This window comes from Symphalangus syndactylus, chromosome 16 (assembly GCF_028878055.3).
Source record: "Symphalangus syndactylus isolate Jambi chromosome 16, NHGRI_mSymSyn1-v2.1_pri, whole genome shotgun sequence".
Lineage (NCBI taxonomy): Eukaryota > Metazoa > Chordata > Mammalia > Primates > Hylobatidae > Symphalangus > Symphalangus syndactylus.
In genome coordinates this window covers 30,841,116-30,861,580 of record NC_072438.2, presented here as the reverse complement: position 1 = coordinate 30,861,580, position 20,465 = coordinate 30,841,116, and the positions used below count along the sequence as shown (strand labels likewise).

The 20,465-nt window shown below is 36.3% G+C and overlaps 1 long non-coding RNA gene across 2 annotated transcripts in view; it reads right to left on the bottom strand.

The window, feature by feature from the left end:
• LOC129464768 (uncharacterized) overlaps nt 1–20,465 on the bottom strand; it is a 635,103-nt gene that overhangs the window by 535,138 nt on the left and 79,500 nt on the right. For both annotated transcript variants that reach the window (XR_010116208.1, XR_010116209.1), the window contains exon 2: nt 18,587–18,678. This is a non-coding gene — a long non-coding RNA (uncharacterized lncRNA). The remainder of the gene's footprint in view (nt 1–18,586; nt 18,679–20,465) is intronic.

Below are 20,465 nucleotides of genomic sequence, written 5' to 3'. Positions count from 1 at the left end.
GAACATATGAATTATACATAAAAGAGAAAAACAGAAAAATCAATAAAACTGAAAGCTGTTTCTGAAAAGTTTAATGCAATTAATAAACCTCTAGCTAAATAAATAAATAATTGTTTTAAAAAGAGAGAGAATGTAATTACCAAGTTCAGGAATAAAATAAAAAACGTCACTACTGATCCTACGGCTATTAATAAGATAATAAAGGAGTATTATGACAACTGTTTGTTTATTCTACAACTTAGATGTGATGGAAAAATCCCTTGAAAGATACAAATGACCAAAGTTCATTCAAGAAGAAATAGATAACATGAATATTCCTTTATCTATTACAGAAAGTACATGTATAATTAACAGCTTTTGTATTAACACACACATAAATGGGATGGCATGAGAATCTTTAAGCCTACATGGCTTCACTGGTGAAATCTACCAAATAGTTTCCTGAAAATTGAAGGAGTGAAACCCTTGACGATTCATTTTAAAAAAGTTAATATTACCCATGTTAAAAGAAAAACTTCATGTAGTCCCAGCTACGCGGGAGGCTGAGGCAGGAGAATGGCGTGAACCCCGGCGGACGGAGCCTGCAGTGAGCCGAGATTGCGCCACTGCACTCCAGCCTGGGTGAAAGAGCAAGACTCCTTCTCAAAAAAAAAAAAAAAAAAAAAAAAAGAAAAAGAAAATCTTCAGCCAAATTAAATTTAAGGGAGTTTCATTGAGGAATGAATGATCCACGTATGTGGTAGCCCCCAGAATCATGGCAGATTCAGGGAGACTCTAGCTCTTTATAGACAAAAAAGGGGAAATGACATACAGAAATCCGAAGTGAGATACAGAAACAACTGAACTGGTTACAGCTAGGTGTTGCCCTTATTTGAACATGGTTCAAACAGTTGGTTATATTTGATTGGCCAGAACTCAGTGATTGGCACAGGTGTGGACTACAGTTGTTTTACACCTCCACTTGTTACAGTTCACGATGTACAGAAAAACCTTTAGGCTGAAGTTAAATATGTAAGGAGGCAACTTTAGGCTAAACTTGATTAACACCCAAATATCAAAAGCAGATAAAATACAAGGAAAAAAGCCTAAAGATCAACATATCTGTATTAGTCTGTTCTCACACTGCAATGAAGAAGCACCTGAGACTGGGTAATTTTGTAAAGAAAAAAGGTTTAATTAACTCACAGTTCCACATGGCTGGGGAGGCCTCAAGAAACTTACAATCATGGTGGAAGGCACTTCTTTACAGGGGAGCAGGAGAGAGAATAAGAGCTGAGCAAAGAGGGAAGCCCCTTATAAAACTATCACTCCCCTTTTAAGACCATTACCCCATGATTCAATTACCTCTCACTGGGTCCCTCCTACTATCACTCCCCTTTTAAGACCATTACCCCATGATTCAATTACCGCTCACTGGGTCCCTCCTGTGTCATGTGGGGATTATAGGAACTACAATTCAAGATAAGATTTGGGTGGGGACATAGCCAAACCATATCAATACGTTGTGAACATAAACACACAAATCATTACCGAAAAATAAGCAAATTCACTCCAACAATACATTAAGATACTACATCATGAACAAGTTGTGTTTATGATAGGAATGCAAGATTGGTTCAACATTCGAAAATTAGTCAATATAATCCATTACAGCAACAAGTAAAAAAAGAAAAACCATATGATAATCTTAACAAATGCAGAAAAAGTAGTTGACAGAAAATTAACATTCATCATGAAAAAACTCACAGGGATCTCAGAATGCAGAGGAATTTACTTTACATGATAAAGAGCACATGCACAAAAACTACACATAACATTATGCCTAATGGTGAAAGACTTAAAGAATTAAATATTTAAAGAATTGTTATTAAACTATTGTCACTTGTAGACAACGATATAACGTATATTGAAAATGCTAAGAAATTTTGAACTTATTAAAATTAATAGTTGAGTTAGGGAGAGTTGCAGAATAGAAAATCAATATTCAAAAATTGATTATATTTTTCTAATCTAGAAGTAAACATTTGGAAATAAAAACTTTTTAAAAATGCCATTTACAATAGCATTAAAAGACATAGAATACCCAGGGATAGATTTAACAAAATATGTGCAAGATCTGTACACTAAAATCTACAAATAATAACTGAGCTAAATTAAATAAATTGTAAATAAATGATGAGAAATACAGTGCTCATGAATTGAAAGACTCACTGTTCTTAAGATGTTAATTCTCCCCAAATTGATCAACAGATTCAACACAATCCCAATTAAAATCACAGCATATTTTTGCAGAAACTGCAAGTTGCTTATAAATTATACATGGAAATACAAAGGACCTATAATAGCCCAAATAATTGTGAACAAAACGAATAAAGTTAGAAGACTCACACTACCTTACTTTGAGATTCACTTGCAATCTATAGTATTATTGATATAAATATAGAAATATAGTTCAATGAAATAAAATAGAGAATTCATAAATAAACCTACAAATACACAGTTAACTGATTCTTTTGAAAAATGAAAAGATAATTCACTTGGGAAAAGATAGCCTTTTCAACAATGCTGTTGGAACAATTAAATAATCACGTACCTAACAATAAATCTCAACCCTTACATTACAGTATATACAAAAATTATCTCCAAGTGGATCATTGATCTAAATGTAAGATCTAAAACTATAAAATATCTAGGAGAAGATATAGGGAAAGTTCTTTGCAAACTTGGGTTAGGTAAAAACATTTCTTAAATAGAACCCAAAACGTGAGTCAGAAGAGAAAAATTGATAAATTTGATTTTATGAAGACTCTTGGTTTTCTAAAGATGCTGGTAAGTAAATGAAAATACAAGCCACTCACAGGGAGAAAATATTGGAAGACACATATTATCTAAAAGACTTGTATCTGGAATATGTAAATAATTCTTACAACTCAATAATAGGAAGGCAAACAATCCTGCCCCCTCACCAAAACAAAACAAAACAAAACAAAACAAAACAAACAAAAACCTGGATAACTGGATAAACATTTGAATAGACACATCACAAAAGATGATACACAAACAGCATTAAACACATTAAAAATATTCAACATTATTAGTCATCAGAAAAATGCAAATTAAAACCACAACGAGATATCATCATAAACCCACTAGAACATGATGTTAATAAGAGTTCTTCAGAGAAATCAAACCAATAAGATGTTTATATCTATCTATCTAGATATCTATCTCTGTAGCTATGTATCTAGATATATATATCTAGATATCTATCTATGTATCTACATCTATATCTAGATACATAGATGATAGATAGATGATAGATTAGATAGATGATAGATAGATAGATAGATAGATAGATAGATAGATAGATAGATAGATAGATAGATAATCTACAGAAAGTGATTTATTTTAAGGAATTGGCTCATGCCATTGTGGAGGCTTAGTGAGTCCAAAATCTGGTGGGGGAGACCAGCAGACTAGAGATTCAGGAAAGCACAGTTAAGTCCAGTGACAGTCTACTGGCAAACCACAAAGAGCTGATGTTGCAGACCACGTTTGAAGGCAGTCTGCCAGTAGAATTCCCTCTTGCTCAGAGGAACGTGGGTCAACCTTTTGTTCTATTTATGTCTTTGGCTAATGGAAGCAGTCCCACCGACATTATAGAGGACAACCTGCTTTCCTCAAAGTCCACCAAATCAAATGTAATCTCATACAAAACACCTTCATAGAAACATCTAAATTATTTGACCAAATATCTAGGCACCATGGCCCAGCCAAGGTGATGAATAAAATTAGCCCTCACAAATACCTAAAAGTAAAAAGACTGATAGTACCAAATATGGGTAAAAATGTGGAGCAATTCTAACTCTCATACATTGCTGGTGAAAATGTAAAATAGTACAGGCACTTTGAAAGACATTTTGGCCATTTCTTCTAAGTTGATCACATATTGATCATATAACCAAGCTACCCTGCTCCAAAAGATATGAAAACTCTTATCCATACAAAGAGTATGGATATAATACTTGTATCCAAATGTATATAATAGCTATTAATAGCCAAAAATGGGAAACAACTCAAATTTTTACCACCTGGTAAATGGATAAGCAATTCATGGTATATTTATATAATAGAAACCTATTCAACAGTAAAAAGGAGCAAATGTGCCACATCGTGGATGAATCTCTAAAACATTATGCTATGAAAAAATGTCACCCACAAAAGACTACATACTGTGCGAGTCCATTTATCTGACATTCTAGGAAAGACAAAAATCAAAGGAACAGGGAACATCACCAGTTACCAAGGACTGAGATAGGATAAGGGGTAGACTGATTTTTGCACTTTATGTACTTTTATACAAGAGAACATTTTGGGGGAAGAAATTTTTCCACATCTTGATTATCATTATAGTTACACAACTGCATACATTTGCCAAAACTCACCCGACTGTCCACTTTAAGAAGGTAAATTTTGTTAATGTAAATTATACTTTGAAAAACCTGTCTTTAAAATAGACTAAGAAATACATTAACTAATTAGATTATCAAAGTATTTAAACAATTAACTGATAATACATTTTTTCAAATTATGAAAGTACAAATTATTGAGAAAAATGTTCAAAAAACATTTGAGATTGTAACATTATTATTTTCTCTTGCCATTAAATTATCCTTTGAAAACCACTTAGCCTATAAATTAAAGTTGAAAGATTCTCTCTGTCTCTCTGTTGCACACACAGGTGTAACACACACATATGCATATATGCAACACACACACAGACTCCTGTAATTTTTGGAAGGCAAAATAAGTGGCCTTGGGATAACCCTAACAAAAATGACATAACAGGAAATGCGTGAGTAAAAACTGGCCTCTTGGCCTGGTTAGTGACTAATGCCTATAATCGCAACACTTTGGGAAGCCAAAGAGAAAGATCACTTGAGCACAGAAGTTTGCGACCAGCCTGGGCAACAGAGGGAGACTCTGTGTCAAAAAAATAATAATAAATACAAATAATAAACAAAAAAAATGCTTCTTTTCTTTCCGGTAGTGTGCTGTGAGGGTAGCAAGGCACTAGCCAGAAGTAAAATGAAGGGAGCCAATTTAAGAATCATGACTTTGGAGGGTAAAATCCACAGCAGTGTTAATACCAGTGACTATTAAAGGGTTGTTAGGGAGCAGAGGCAGAGGTGGAGGAAATGTGGCAGTTGCCATGCAGTGGTGAAAATTACATTTTCAAGATCTCTCAAGAGGAAGCCCCTGGGGTCTTCCACAAATAGTTGATAAGATGTTTTCCCTTCAATGGCAGGTAGGTGTGAGCCAGGGAGATACATTTGACACTAACTCTAATGAGCACACAAATGTTTCAAAATCTGATGTTTTGAACTTTGATGTAACAGAAGTTGTTTCTACACTAAGCCTTCAAACAAACTGAAAGAAAAAGGATATGCAATGTTTATTAACGCATTTGAATATCAGAGCTGAATATGTATATTAAACACAGTAGCTATTATTTGCATTTGAAAAATGAAATGATTTTTTATAACAGCCTGGAATTTTAGAGGTTCCAGGCCTGAGTTTTCCCCTGCCTCACACTGTGATTGGACAAGGCACTTGGTTTTTCTACTTATTTTCTCTGCCAAACAAAATGGGTGGGTTTAACCAAATAAGAGACTGTAAAATGACTGAATTTAGTACCCAGGCATGTTTTGTTTGGCATTTTGTTTTGGCATATTTTTTTGTTTCAAAAAACTGGATATGTTGACAACATTGAAAAGTCAGATTTTATATAACATATAGATCTAATACTGCTCAAAACACCTTGAAAAACTAATCTTTCATTTTGACATGACACCTGATGCCTGGAAGAGAGTTGCAGTAGCCATGTTGAGATAAGGAGTCACTTTCCATTGGCCACAATCCTACCGCTATATGTCACCCACCTGGCTCCACAGGTATGGCCATTCATGATGCCTGCACTAGATGCTACTAGGTTCTTTTCAACTTAAGATGCCATGGCTCCAATCTAAGTATACTGTATATTGCAAAAATGACTGAGAACAGCTACAAAAAGGCTAAAATCTACCAACTTCTTATTTTACTATATAGGCACAGCTCAGAGCTATTGCAGTTGGTTCCAGACCATTGCAATAAAGTGAATGCCTCAATAAAGTGAGTCACACTATTTCTGGGATTCCCATTGCATATAAAAGTTACATTTACACTACACTATAACCTATTAAGTATGCAATAACATTATGTCTAAAACAACAATGTACATACCTTAAATAAAAGTATTTTATTGCTAAAATATGCTAATAATAATCTGAGCATTTAGCACATTGTAATCATTTTGCTGGTGGAGAGTCTTGCCTTGATGTTGATGGCTGCTGACTCATCAGAGATGGCTGCTGAAGGCTGGGGTGGCTGTGGTAATTTCTTAAAATAAGATGACAATAATGTTTTCTCCATCAATTGATTTTTCCTCTGATGAAAGATTTCTCTGTAGCATGCAACGCTGTCTGACAGCATTTTACCTGCAGTAGTAATTCTCTCCCTAAATTGGAGTCAATCTTCTCAATCCCTGCCACCATGTTATCAACTAAGTTTATGTAATATTCTAAATAGTCATTTCACCAATGTTTAGAGCATCTTCACCAGCAGTAGATTCCATCTCAAAAAACCATTTTCTTTGCTCATTCATAAGAAACAATTCGTTATCTCTTAAAATTTCATCATAAGATTGCGGCAATTCAGTTACATATTCAGGCTTCACTTCTAATTCTAGTTCTCTTACTATTTCCACCACATCTGCAGTTACTTCCTCCACTGAAGTCTTGAATCCCTCGATTTCATCCATGAGGGTTGGAGTCAACTTCTTCCAAATTCCCATTAATGATATTTTGATCCCCTCCCAGGAATCCCAAATGTTCTTAATGACATCTAGAGTTGTGAATTCTTTCCAGAAAGTTTTCCACTTACTTTGCCAAGATCCATCAGAGGAATCACTACCTATGGCCTCTGTAGCTTAGGAAATGTCTTCCTTGAGCAATAAGACATAAAGTCCAAATTAGTTCTTGGTCTATGAAATAGAGAATGGATGTTGTTTTAGCAGGTATGAAAATAACATTAATTTCCTTGTATGTCTCTATTAGGGCTTTTGGGTGGTGAGGTTCATTGTCAACGAGCAGTAATATATTTTGAAAGAAATATTTTTTTTCCAAGCAGTAGGTCTCAAGAGCAGGCTTAAAATATTCAGTAAACCATGCTATAAATAAATGTGCTGTCTCATCCAGGCTTGCTTCATTTATAGAGCACAGGCAGAGTTGATTTAGCATAATTCTTATGAATCCTAGGTTTTGCAAAATGGTAAGTAAGCATTGGCTTCAACTTAGTTACCAGCTGCATTAGACCCTAATAAGAAAAGTCAGCTTGTCTTTCAAAGCTTTAAAGCCAGGCATTGATTTCTCTCTAGCTATGAAAGTCCTAGATGGCATCTTCTTTTAGTAGAATGTTATTTCACCTACATTAAAAATATGTTGTTTATTGTAGCAAACTTCATCAATTATCTTAGCTAGGTCTTCTAAATAACTTGCTGCTGCTTCCACATAAGTACTTGCTTCTTCGTCTTACACTTTTATGATATGGAGCAAACTTCTTTCCTCAAACCTCATGAATCAACCTCTGCTAACTTCAGACCTTTTTTTCTTCAACTTCCTCATAATTTTCAGCCTTCTATGAGTTGAAGAGAGGGCTTTGCTCTGGTTTAGACTTTGACTTAAGGAAATGTTGAGGCTGGTTTGATCAGCAATAAGATTGTTTTGGTTTCTTATCATTCTTGTATTCACTGGAGTAGCTCTTTCCATTTTCTTCAATAACTTTTCCTTCGTATTCTTTTTTTTTTGAGACAGAGTCTTACTCTGCCACCCAGGCTAGAGTGCAGTGGCGTGATCTCAGCTCACTGCAACCTGCGCCTCCCGGGTTCAAGTGATTCTCCTGCCTCAGCTTCCTGAGTAGCTGGGACTACAGGTGCCCGCCACCACACCCAGCTAATTTTTGTATTTTTAATAGAGACAGGGTTTCACCATATTGGCCAGGCTGGTCTCAAACTCCTGACCTTGTGATCCACCCACCTCGACCTCCCAAAGTGCTGGGATTATAGGCATGAGCCACCGTGCCTGGCCTTCCTTTGTATTCTTTTTTTATATATATACTTTAAGTTCTAGGGTACACATGCACAACATGCAGGTTTGTTACCTGTTTGACACAAAGGCTTAGCTTTCAACCTATCTCAGGTTCTGACATGCCTTCCTAACTAAGCCTAATCATTTTGATTGAAAGTGAGAGGTGTGCAACTCTTCCTTTTACATGAACATTTAGAGGCCATTTTAGGGTTATTAATTTTAATATCGTTATGTTTGAGGAAATAAAGAGGCCCCTGCGAAGGAAGAGAGATAGGAAAATGGTTGGTCACCGTAGCAATCAGAATATACACATTTATCAATTAGATTGGTTATCATATATGGGTGTGGTTTGTGTTGCTCCAAAACTATTACAATATTAACAGCAAAGATCACTGATTATAGATCATCATAAAGATAAAATAAAAAGAAAGTTTGAAATATTGTGAGAATTACCAAGATATGAAGATACAAGAAGGAAGCACACGCTTTGGAAAAATGGTGCTGATAGACTTGCTCAACACAGGATTGCCATAAATCAATTTGTGAAAAACACAATATATTCAAAGTACAGTGAAATAAAGTATAATGCCTATTGCTGCTACAACATCCCAAATACCTTTCTTCTGATCAGAAAGTAGCTTCCAAGGAAGCAATTTAGCAAGAAAAAGAAAAGGAAATGTAAGACACCAAGGGGATGTGTCTATTGCTCAGTAGCCAACAACAGACTACCAAACCTTGCTAAGACTTCCTAACCTGACCAACCACTTTAGCAACTGACAATGCTAAAGATTAGCATTTGTCCAGAAAGATTAGTATCATAATTAAATTCAATGGAAAAAATATTTTTGAGTACCAGCTCAAGACTAGACTCTGCTACATAGCACAATTAATAGATGAATGAGACACAATTCCTGCCTTTATAGCCTGGGACACATAAATGCAAACTTAAAATGTATAATTTATATAACATAAATCTATTTATTGTAAACATTTAATAATCACAAAATATTTTAATAAATGTATTAATAGATATGGTACAGAGGTATAATAAACAAAAGGTGGTTCTCCATAGCTTTTGCATGTGCTGTTTCTCCGCCTGGATCAATTTTCACCCAGTTTCCAAGTAATTCATTTTTTCTCCTCTCTCATACATTTGTTGAAATGTCTTTGTTGATTAGCCTGTTTAAACTGAAACTGCCCAAATCCCGAAGACTGGCATCTTGTAACTTCTTTCTGCTTTATTTTCTTTATAGCACTAATGAGCATTTTTCATTCTGTATATTTTACTTATTTGTTTTGATGACTGTCCTTGACTCCTAGTGGAATGTAAGCTCAATGAAAGCAGGTTTTGTTTTTAACTGTTTTTTTTTTTATAATCATTTCCATATCTCCTAGAATAGTGCCTGGCACATAGAAGTCGTTGGGTAAATATTGGTTGAATTATTCAATGCCTGAAGTAATCAGTTATGCTCAGGAAAGGCAGAGCAAACTTCCTGAAAAGATGGTGTCAAATAGGTTATAAAGAATGAATAAATGTTCACTTTGTTCCCAGTTGACAAACTGGGAAGAGAGCATGTTACGAAAAGAGGGTAGCGTGTGCAAGAATGTGTGAAAGATCACTGCATACTCCGGGACAGTATGTATTTAGGGTTATTACATGTTTATTACTATTTTCAGAAATAGTTTAATAGTGCAATTGTTACAAGTTAGAGCTCCAAAAACTGTTGGTACTCTTACAAGCCCTTATGGGCAATGTTTTATTGCACTTTCATACAGGTAACTGGAATCTACCACATTTTGCATATGAGGAAATTGGAGTTCTGACAGGCCACATCTTGCCCAAAGCCACATGGCTAATAAGCACAAAGACGACAGTTAGATTTGTTTGGTGGCTTCAAACCATGTTCTTTTCACAGGTAGAAAGCCCTACTGGACTTCTTTGCTGATTCCATCATAAATTAACCAGAGGTAGACCTTAATAAAGTGCACGGATGCTTTTCATGGCTTTGAATCTTTTAGGAACATCTTTATAAGGCACATACATCTCAAAGAGACTGGATAGCATAAAAAATCTTCATTTATTTAGTATAAAATGATTTGCTTGCAAGTCAAATTAATGCTTCCTCTCCCACATTCCATTTGTTTATCTGTTTGTCTAAAGACAAACATGAACTCTCTGATATGAGGCCAAAAGTTTCAGCTAAGTCTCCTTTGTTGTTTGCAAGAATTCTTTATGCTATTTTAAAAGAAAAAGAGGAAGGGGAAGTTAGAGAGAGAGGAAAAGATAACCTCTCATTTCAGAACATACTAATCTTGTCTCTCTAAGGACTGCTATTTGGCATTTGTTTAGCTGGTGCTGATTTGGAAACCAATTGAATATACAATGTTTATTTCAAACCATTACTTTCCTCTGCCACTCTGTGATTTTTCTGGGGAATATTTGCATTTAGATGCTATCTTATAAAGTAAGGGATATGACCATAAACAATTTGAAGACAATGAGAAAAAACAGTTAAAGGAAAGTAAAAGAAAATGCAGTTTCAAAAGGAAGAAGTGACGAGATAAAAAGAAAAAAAGAGGGCTCATTGACTGAGCTTCACATAAAATAATGAAAAATCAAAAGAATAAGGACAAGTCAAAGAAAGAGTAAGGACAAGTCAAAGAAAAATCAAAGGCAATGAGGGTGCTATTTTTGTATATTAAAACATAATTAATATTCATCACACTCTTTAAAGGGGAAGTGGAAAATTGAGGGAGACAGAGAAGCAAAGGAAAGGAGTGAACAAACGGTTCAAGATAATAAGGAGAAAAACAGAGCAATGGAGATAATTGGAAAGATTGTATGGCCAAGGTCAAAGTATAAGCAGTCCAACTGAATGCTATTTTTATAATGTTAGAAAGTACTGCCAGAAAAACAGTAATTCATTCATTTATTCATTCTTTCATTCAGCCTGTGTTTGGGGAGTACCCACTGTTTACCAGGCCTTTGTGCTAGATCCGGGGAACATGAAGATGAATAGGCAGTCTTTCTTTCAAGAAAATTAGAATTGGACACTCTGGTTATGATTTAATCCTTTGAGTGGAAGTAAGGCATTCAGAAGTCATTTCATACGACTGAAAAAATTACTTGAATGTGTATATACTTTAAACGTGATTAAATATGATTAAAAATGACACCTTTTGACCTATACCTGTCATTCTGTGAAACCTGTGTATGTCACAGGTTCCAGTGACAGAAGGAAGGGGCACAGGATGAGGAAAAATGCTGAGAAGGAAACTTTGTAACTTCTAAAGTTTTTTTAATAATAAGAGCATAGGTCTCACTCAAGTCATATTTTAACAGAATAAATGGGTTGCATGTTTTCTGGGAGTCATTCATAGAACCAGAGGAGACTGGATGAATACATGCATGTCGGGGAAGAATGTATTTTAACATACACAATAGCTAATTACATTGATGTTAGTGAAGATCTGAATTATGTTGAAGGAAATTAACAAAAGAGTGAGTCAAAGAGGAAGTGCTAAGTGTTAACAGGTACTCAGTAAACCAAACTGTAACTGGAGAAAATGAGTTCTGTGTCAAAGCCCAAAATATTATCTGGAACAGCTTCCTAATCCTCCCTGCATCTTCAGTCTTTGGTAATACATGCATCTTTCTTACTGATGCATGATTGCTCTGCCTGGGCCACAGATCTGGACTGCCCATAGCAGTCTCCTACTTGATTGTTCTCAATGAATTGTGCATTCAAGATCATCCAACACCTGACCCTACCCTCTCTTTCCAATTCTCTCATTTTATCCCTTGGCAAACTGATCATTTCTTAATCATAGGGAGCACCTTACAATTTTCTGTTGCCAAGCTTATGTGTCTTCTGTTCTCTCTGCCTCCTTCTTTGCATTACTTCATGCTCAGATCTGACCCATTCAAGACCCAGTTCAAATGTCACTTTTCCCATGAAATGTTTCTTGATGTTCCCAGATGGAAATAACCATTTCAGTCTCTGAATTCCTATAGGACATTCTGTGTTCTTTGTCCACGGCATTTACTCTGCTTAGGTTAAAGCAATTTATGCTTAGCTCCCTTTCTAGATTATAATCTTTTTAAAGGAAGCACATATTTCTGAGTAAGATTTATAATGCCTAAATGTTGCAAAACCAAACATGTCTATAAATGACTAAATTAGAACTGGAAAGAAGATCACATAGGTGGGACTCAATGAAGAGAGTATGACGGCATCAGAAATAGGGGCAAACAGCAGTTGGTAAAGGGTGTGACAATAATTAGGAGATGATTAGTAAACTGCAGAACCGGTCCTGAAATACCCAGAAATGCTATAATATTGATCAATACTAGGAACTATCTGAAACTGCCACCATCAAATTTAGAACACAAATTCCATGTAATTCATTCATTTATTAAACAATATCCAATTCAAAAGTTACATTTGTTTTTATTAATGTATGTTTATAGAGAAATACTTGCTGAGGTTATCACATGCGTTTATCCATTTGTGATACATCAAAAAACCTTCATATAAAAGAAATAGTACATCTGCTCCGAATTTCTCGTGTTTGTTTCCTCTCCTTACATCTTTGCTTTCATAATTGTATTTGGAATATTTATAAATAATTCCATCTTTTAAGCCTGACAGCATTAATTTTATCAGACCAGAGAGCCTCCCCATGTATCTCTGACACATTCTAGAGTCAAGGTGATTAGCCCAGCAGGGGTCTGAGGAAGTACTCATGAGACACTTTTTCAGGGTACTCAGAAACCCTCACTGCTGGAGTATCATTTTAGTCCCTGCACAACTGTAACCCAAACTTGCAAGGCTTGTACTAAACTTTTTGTCATATATACAGTAAATGTATACAATGAACTGAATTTCTTAAACAGATACTACAAAGCTGTAGTAGCAAATACTTTACTAAAATGCTAAACAGCATTCAGGTAGATAAGTTTATCCCCTTTAGAATAGTTACCATGACAGGCTGGGCGCGGTGGCTCACATCTGTAACCCCAGCACTTTGGGAGGCCGAGGCAGGCGGATCACCTGAGGTCAGGAGTTCGAGACCAGCCTGGCCAACATGGTGAAACCCCGTCTCTACTAAAAATACAAAAAATAGCCGGGCGTGGTGGCACATGCCTGTAATCCCAGCTACTCGGGAGGCTGAGGCAGGAGAATCACTTAAACCCGGGAGGTGGAGCTTGCAGTGAGCCGAGATCGTGTCATTGCACTCCAGCTTGGGGGACAAGAGCGACACTTCATCTCAAAACAATAGTTACCATGACATTATGTATATTCATTCTAGTATTGGAGCTGTTGCTTACAACCTCTCTGCATTCAGAGTCTTTGGGGTTAGATAGTTGACCCTGTGGAGAAGTTTGGGAATATTCTCTTTTTCCTTGGCCCTGTGTTTCCATGAGGCAATTTTAGCTACAGTATAAATTTGGATTGCCTACTCCACTTCAATATCTCTTAGGGAGGAAGAGTGAGATCCTGTTTGTTAGGTGCCCTTAATTGGTTCATGTTTCCCATTTGGCTGTAATGAATCTAATAAAAACCTGTAAACTCTAGGGACTGTCATCCTATTCTTCTCTCTCCTCCCTGGATTACTGCAGAGCAGCTGCCCTGGATTGTCCAGGATGTGCACACAGGTCTGATCACCATGAGTAAGGGGCCTTCCCCTGCCCTAGAAGTCTGCTGGTATCCCAGCAATCAGTGATCTGGTAGGTCATTTGGTCTCATTCTAGGGCTGTTGGATTGGCAAGCTTGCATTTCCACAGACCTTGGTTGGCATTAGTACTGTAAATGTAGCAAGTTGCTCTATAAATATCTAACTCCAACATCCATTTCTACGTTGGTTCCAGGTTCAAGAAGGGGCCAGCCATGGTGGCTCACACCTGTAATCCCAGCACTTTGAGAGGCCAAGGCGGGTGGATCACTTGAGGTCAGGAGTTCAATACCAGCCTGGCCAAGATGGTGAAACCCCATTTAGACTAAAAATACAAAAATTAGCCAGGCATGGTGGTGTGCACCTGTAGTCCCAGCTACTCAAGAGGCTGAGGCAGGAGAATTGCTTGAACCCAGGAGGCGGAGGTTGCACTGAGCCAAGATAGCACCACTGCACTCCAGCCTGGGTGACAGAGTGAGACTCCATCCCCCCAAAACAAATAAACAATCAAATAAATAAATAAATTAATTAATTAATTCAGCAAGGGAAGATACAGATGTTATGTATTAGCACCCTGAAACTCCAACAGTATTATTTATAACATTTTTATTCTTAATGAATCTACCTCCTTTTAGTGTGCTTTACATTTTGATACAGCCAAAGATATTTGGTCATTCCTTGGGTACTATGAAGGGTGGGATGTGTAGAATGGTGGGTGGGAGGGCTGGTGATAAAACTGAGTGATGCAGTTTATAACTACAAACTAGTGAGACTGGTAGTTTTGTTTCATTCCTTAAACCGGCACTGAATGCAGATTTTTAAAATGAGTTTTGAGTCATAGTAGTATCATTAGCATAGCATCACCTTCACAGCCTCCCAAGGTGATGATTTGGAATGATAGCATGCATTTGGATGCACAATTCCAATAATCTTATTAAAATATTAATCACAGTACTTCGTAATTACACTTGGAACTTAAGAAAAGTTGTTGCTGGGTGCTTCAAGGTGCTGGGTTATTGGGCTTGACATCCCTCAGCTATGATTTGGCCTCTCATGAAATTCTTTTTACAATACTGTGCTTTGGCACTTGGCCCACAGGTTTGGTTGAGAAACACTACAAGAAAAGTTTTACTCCTTCTTGCCACTCTATTTGTGGCAGCCATATCATTGACAGTATGTTCCATGACATTATACCATGTTCCCCTTTTGAGGGTCTACAAATAAACTCTAGATGAATTTATTACAATATAGAAAAAATAATTCCTGTTTAAGCCAATTTTCTTTATGTTTTTTTCCTGTCGTATTGTACGTTTTTACATCAAAAGGCATTAAGCCCCATTTATAACCAAGTGGAACAGAAATAAATAAATGTAAAGAAGTGAGGGAAAACTGCATTTATCTAAAGGGCTTTTATGAATATTATTAAATGTGCTTGGAAGAAAACCTATTATAAGTTTCTTGGTGCAGTGGCAAGATCTAAAAGACAAGCTCAAATAAAAACAAGAGCAACAACAACAACCATTTATTGAGCTCTGAAGATGGGTGTAATACTATACGGAGGGTAAGAGGGTAGACGTAAGTGCCTAACTACCTGAGTTAAAATTCCATCTCTGCCTCTTATGGACTGTGTGACTCCCTGGTCCTCAATTTCATCCTATGTAACATGAGGATGAAAAACAAAACTGCAAAATACTGACCTCATAGTATCATTGCTAGGATTATCATTAAATGCTTACTCTGTTCCAGTTATTGTTCTAAGGGCTTAAATGTCTATCTCACTGCGATGTCATTTCAATTCTATCAGGTAGGTAATATATATCCATTTCACAGACAAGGAAGACAAGGAATGAGAATGTACTTGCAGGAGGTCACATAGACAGCAATTGGTAGTTAACAAAAAGAAAAAAATGATCACTAAATTGCATCCAAGAAAATAATAAGCTGAGTTAGCTCCAGGATTTTGTTTTTTTTTGAATGAGGGTATCTATGTTTGAAATAAGAGGAGAGTTGCCCAGGGCAGTAAGTGAGACACTGAGCACTGTGGAGGAGTTCTGAGAAGACATGTGTGTCTTCTCTCAGAAACATGAGAGATCAGAACTGTCAGATGACACAACGCTAAAGATGGCTTGTGCTGAGTGTACAATGTTCTTCAGTAAATGTGCAGAATATTGAATAAAAGTCTTAGTTGTCATTCCCCTACTAGTATACTTACATACCCACACCATTTTCATGGCCTCGTGGTAGGACTGAGTTTACAGTTGGCCCTTGAACGATATGTGTTTGAACTGCACAGGTCTACCTATATATGGATTTTTTTTCAGTTAAAGTCATACCTAGTATGCCTGCCTCTCTTGACTCCCTTTCCACCCCCTCTACTTCTTGTGCCTCTACCACCCCTGAGATAGGAAGATCAACACCCCCTCCTCTACCTTCTTCTCCTCAGCCTACTCAGTGTGAAGTTGATGAGAATAAAGACCTTTATGATGATCCACTTCCACCTAATAAGTAGTAAATATATTTTCTCTTCCTTGTGATTTTCTTAAATACATTTTCTATTCCCTATTTTACTTTATTGTAAGAATACAGTATAGAAGACATAAAATATATAGAATACATGTTAATTGACTATTTATATTATTGGTAAGGCTTCCTGTCAACAGTACACTATTAGTAGTTAAGTTTTGGAGGAGATAAAGTTGTATGTTTGTTTGTTTGCTTGTTTTTTTATTGTGCAGGGGTTGGTGCCCCTAATACTTGTGTTGTTCAAGGGTCAACTATATATCCCGCCCAATAATTTTTGAATTGTTCACATTGTTTAGGTCAACAGGATGTTATTACATGTGATGTAAGCAAAAGTTTAATGTGCTAATGTAGTTGCTTTTGTCATCACCATGGAGAGAACATATCCCAGGTAGCCACAGCTCCTCCAGCCTGCAGTTCAGAATGAGACACATCAATTAGACCTGCTACTGGATCCAAGCCCTGTCAGTTCACAGTCTGAGGCAGAACTTCCCAGCTGACCCTCAGATGTGTGAGTAAATAGATGTGCTTTAAATAAAATACATATAAATAAAATAATATATCAAAATAAAATAAATTTTAAAATAAATAAAAATTTTAAAATATGTAAATAACATTAAGTAATTTAATTAAATATGCTTTAAATAAAAATACTTACATTTGTAAGTGCAATGACTTTTGGCACCAAGTACCTGTAGTTAGGTCAGACTTCACAGGTGAAGGGCACAGTCCTCTTTAAATCAGCCTTCACTTCAGACACCAGCCACAAAGTTAGGAGTCCCCAGGCCACCCTCACTTTTGACCAACTGGCTACAAATCCACACGTTCCCACTTCCTCTCAGATTCATTAATTTGCTAAAATGACTCATAAAACTCAAGAAAGAACTGTACTTATAATTGTAGTTTTCTTATAGCAAAAGAATACAAATCAGAACTAGCTGAATGTACTGACACAGAGCAAGGTCCGAGAGGCTCCCAAATATGGAAGCCCCATTGTCCTCTCTTCATGGAGTCCAGAGTTCTCTTTCTGGCACATCGTTGTTTAACAATGCTCAGAATACTGTCAACCAGGGAAGTTCACTTAAGCTTCTGTGTCCTAAGTATGAGTGATTGAATCATCCCTGTGTCACTCAATCTACAGTCAGCCTCCTCTCCCAAGAAGTCAAGATATTATCATATAGCTCAAAACTCAACCATCCAATCATATGGTTGGTCTTTCTGGCATGGCCAATCTCCCCTCTGAGTGAACTCTCAGGGCCCATCATGAATAACAAAGACACTTCTATGGCTCAGGAAATCCACAGGACTTAGAGGCTACCACCCAGGAACTGGGGACAAAGGCTAGTGAAATTCTTCATTACAGAATAAGCCACTGAATCTTTGGTGTGGTTTGTTATGCTACATTATTGTGGCAATAATTGACTTCTACCAAATGTCCATTACAAAAAAATCACCACATGCCATGCTAGTTTGAATTTTTTATGAAAAATATCAATGGATATTGATGGAATCAATGGAAATTGTTTCCATCAATGGATATTGATGGAATCAATGGAAACAGATGACAAGATGATCACATATTTGGGTCTCATATTTAAATAGATGAATACTCACAACCAGTTTAAAATACGTTGAGCTTGAACTCTCGTTCTAGAGAAAAATATTGAAAGGATGGCTTTTGTGTTCTATAATCTGTTATATTTTATCTGTCTCCCTTCCTTTGACGTAAGCCTTGAGATTTCTTTGGGCTAAGGATGAAATTTGTACTCTTGATAAAAACTTTTTCTCATTAAGGGATAGTTACCATTAGTCATCATGACATTAAATTAATGTTAAAGAGGAAATAGTTTATTCCAAATTCAAGTAGGGTAGTTATCTAATTAGTACTAACATTAGTATTAATTAGTATTAGTACTAACATTAGTACTAACTAGTGCTGACATTGAATGTTAGTACTAATTAGCTAGTTATCTAATTAGTTATCTAATTAGTACGAACATTCAATGTTCTAGGATATGCTTTACCTGAGAGTTTTGAAGACTCACCCCTAAAGTGTCACTAGTGATTCTTCTTTCCTTAATGCATCTAGAGACATAGCTAAACATGGTTTCATTTTAATTTTCACAGATATAGTAAAAAAAAAGTATGTAGTGGCAAAAAAAAAGAAAAAAAAACCCAAAAAACAAAATATAGGATTTCTAGCCTACCTGTCAAGAAATTCATCATAGAGGCTCTGTTCTTCGTGTGCTGTGTGACTTTGAACAAGTCACTTCTCTTCACTAGATTCCAAATTTTTCATCTGTAAAATAAGAAAGACCAGCAGATCTCTGAGTTTCCTAACAGGTCAATTAATTCCATTTCTCTCTGAATTACCAGTGTGACCTTGGGTGAATCATTTGACATCTTTAAGCCTGACTTTCTTCATATCTCCTCCTGCACACTCCCTCATCCCAATTAACGGCAAATGCACCCTTAGAGTCATCCTTGACTCCTACCTCTCATACCCCACGTTCAATCCATCAGTAAACCCTGTGGGTGGAAACTTCAAAATATACTCAGAATCTAACCACTTCTCAACATTGCTACATCATGTTCAAAGCTACTATTGTCTCTGGTCTAAAAAATTACAATATAAAAATATGATGAGAGTTTTATATGTATTTTTTGCACTAATCTTTAAAATCATCTTTTTATTTTGCACTAGGTCTTTTTGCAAAAGCCTTTAGTGTGTTTTGTAAGGCCACATCTCAATTTGGGCTAGCCATATTTTAATTGCTCAATAGCCACATGTGATTAATGGCTACTGTATTGTGCAGCATAGGTCTAAAGTCAAAGAACATTCTCCTGCCTAATTAATGTCCTTATTTTAATATTCCAAACAGAACTCCTTGCCTCAAATTCAGTTTAATGTTCTAGTGGGTTATCACCACCAGCAATAACACCCCTATACCCTTGCTTCTGCCAGTCTCTTCTCACTTTGTTTCTCTCTCCTTGGGACTTATCTGCTATTCTTCTCCAAATCGATTCTTGCAAAAGTGCTCATGACCAATAATAACTTGATATATCCCCTTATTTATTCAGCAATCCTTTACTTAGCCTCTGCTACCAGCCATAAGGTGTTATTTTCCCCAGACAACTGCTTACATAAAGAAGAACCCTGGGGATACTCAACTGCTACCCAGTGGGATGAATAGGTCTCTAATGGTAAGATTCACTATGGCTGTACTGTTGAGTTAGGGGTCAGGGTAATAAAAAAGAGAGTAATTTAAGTCATAGGTAGATGTTTTTCTTGTTCTTTATTGTCATAAAAATAGTTGCTTTCTCTACGTATGCATGAAAAGAGTTAAGACAGATGTTACTTTTTTTTTCCCATTCATTTATTAGTTCGTAATATACTGGTCACTGTCAAGCAGTAAGCACTGCAAAAAGAGAGTTATATGTCCTTCATCCTTGTCAAACAAGGAAATTAGAATGCTTTCTCTTGATGACTTCTCAAGCTGCCATCCCATCTTGCTAAAGTGCAGGTGCAATGAGAAATTTTATTTAGGTTACACACATATTTACTTATATACCATGCATGATTTAAGTGGGCATTTTACTGCAACTTCTTTCTAAATTCTTAAAGCAAATTGAGTTGCCAAAATGCTAAAAAGACATTTTACCAAGTGTTGAAGTGTAAAAGTCATCTGGAAACTTTTTTTCCTTCCCTGGTATTTCAGAATCATTGGGTGATAGAATCTGAGGAGACCCTTAGAGATCATCTAGCCCCAGGCTCTTGTTCCATAAAAAATCTCTGCAGGTCCAAAGAGGATAAATGGCTTTTCTAAGAACAAAGAGTTGTAAGGGATGGTACTAGGACTGAAATTTTATACTTGTTTTTGTTATGTTTAGCTCTTTCTACAAATAAAATATGATCAGGTCTGTCTTTGTCTTTTTACTCTTGCTCCTGTGATAATTACATAATATTGAGGGCATGGTGGATTACTGCCCTAAAAATGTGGGTTACATGCAAGCAGCCAAGAAGCCCTCCAAAGATATATTGCATTACACCCTTTCCCATAGGCATAAAAGAGGTTGTGAGGTCAA